Source organism: Centruroides vittatus, unplaced genomic scaffold (genome assembly GCF_030686945.1).
Source record: "Centruroides vittatus isolate TY-2023 unplaced genomic scaffold, ASM3068694v2 scaffold_1167, whole genome shotgun sequence".
Classification (NCBI taxonomy): domain Eukaryota; kingdom Metazoa; phylum Arthropoda; class Arachnida; order Scorpiones; family Buthidae; genus Centruroides; species Centruroides vittatus.
The window spans coordinates 1159499-1161466 of NW_027122671.1; the positions used below are offsets into that span (position 1 = coordinate 1159499).

The window sequence follows — 1968 nt, forward strand, 5'->3', positions numbered from 1 at the left end:
TAACACGAATTTCGTGACGATTGATTGTTTCTAGGTGCATTGTTTTTGTTTCCTATTTCCGAAAGCGAGTCTGACCTTTGCCGAAAGCGAAAAGCACAAGCTAAGTATAAGGGTAATTACGAGTTGGCTTATGGCGAGCGTCGTTGGGGTCGTTTCACGTTCGCAAATGAGAATTTGGTAATTGTTAATAATTGTTAACGTGTGTGGAAAAGCACAGTCCCCAGTGGCGCAATTGGTTAGCGCACGGTACTTATAAGCAGTACTTGTGAGTTATGCCGGGGTTGTGAGTTCGAGCCTCACCTGGGGAACGTGACAAATTCTTTTTTAAATTGTCTTTTGCTATCGGTCAATCAGTTGGGCTGGGAGCCCGGCTTTCGCGTATAGTTTTTGCGCTGTTCGGCCTTCATCACAGCGAGAAATCGTCGATTCGATGACCGGTGTATTTCGCATGGGAGCGCAATTCTTATCCATTAGAGCGACTTAAAGAAAGCACAAAGATGAAACCTGAATAAAATTTCTCTCTCAAAGTTCACCTGTTTGTTTTAAAATTTTTTAGTCTTAGCTCTAGTTCAGTTTTTAAGTAAATAGATTGGAGTTGGGCGAAGCCTCCATACGTCAGAAAAGACTGGAAAATTAACTTTTCCATGTACTGCTAAATAGAACAAATAAGTAAAGATTGATTGATTATCTGACTCCATCAGTTTTTAAGATAGTTCTTTTTACGAAGTAACTTTTATCTTTTAAAATAATTTTATTAATATAATTTTACATATTACTCTTTTTCTTTTTTCTTTTTTTTTTCCAGCGCCCGTAAATCTTGCACGTCGCTTTCTCTTGTTCTCCATTGTTACTTAACACTTCCATTGTTACTTAAAATTAATTAACGAAAAATTGACAATAGCAAAAACTTTAGGAATTAAGTTTTTATATGAGTTTGTATTGCTTAAAAAGGTAAAAATTTATTCAAATAAAAACAATTTTTGGAATTTATCAAAGTTTTCTGATTTTGAATCATTTGTTCATTTTAAATCACACAGTTCTGAACATTTATAAATCTTATAAGTTATTCAAATTAATCATTTGCTTGAATACCGAGTTTAAGACTCTCAGCCAGAATAATTGTATGGCATATCAAATACGATTTATAAATTCTAAATAAGCTATTAAAAGATCTCTGAAAATAATTGATGCTAAGTGCTTCTGTGTTGATTCGTTACTAAACGCTGTACTATTAATATTTCATTACATTTTCAATACACGTTATGATACTAACTTGAAATGATTCATTTAAAAATTACTGTAAAAATTAACTTTTTAAGAAAGGTTAAACCTTTCTTACAAAATGATCCTATGTTGTATTCATTATCAAAGTGGTTAAAAATATTGCTTTTTTAAATGATTTCCTCAATGTAATAAATATTTTAAACTATAATTAATTTATAAATAATGCTATGATAGTTCCCTCTACCGCTATTATCTCAAGACACCCGGATTGGAGATTACCGGAAGCGCCGCCATCTTGGAACCATAGGTAACATTAACCTTTAATAAAATATCAGATCACATCATAACAGATCAACACAACAAATATCAGATCATAACAGATACCGGCACACATTCTTATATCTTCTCACCCCTCCACCTTAATCCACCGAAATTTAATAGCATCAATTCCCTAATACACAAATTTCCCTGCAACATTTCAAAAATTTTCGACAAAAAGCAAAGGAGTTATTAAGTTTAAATTTAATTTCGAAACGCGATGCGCTTGAAAGTTTGGCGTGTGTTGGGTCGTGAATTGCGGCAACCGGTAAATGCGACGGGGAGAAATGCTCCCGGATGGAACGGCGGACGTAATTCAGAGGTGCGTTATTGATAAAATTTGAGCGTTAGCTGGAGCAAGTGCTTGTGGTGTAGTGGTTATCACATCTGCCAAACACGCGGAAGGTGCTAGGTTCGATAGCTGGC

At 34.7% G+C, this 1968-nt stretch overlaps 1 non-coding gene across 1 annotated transcript; it reads left to right on the forward strand.

The window, feature by feature from the left end:
* Positions 1–217: 217 nt before the first annotated feature.
* On the forward strand, positions 218–308 carry TRNAI-UAU (transfer RNA isoleucine (anticodon UAU)). Its single transcript is given in 2 exon segments — positions 218–255; positions 273–308. It is a non-coding gene; the product is annotated as a tRNA-Ile (tRNA).
* The last annotated feature ends 1660 nt before the right edge of the window (positions 309–1968 follow it).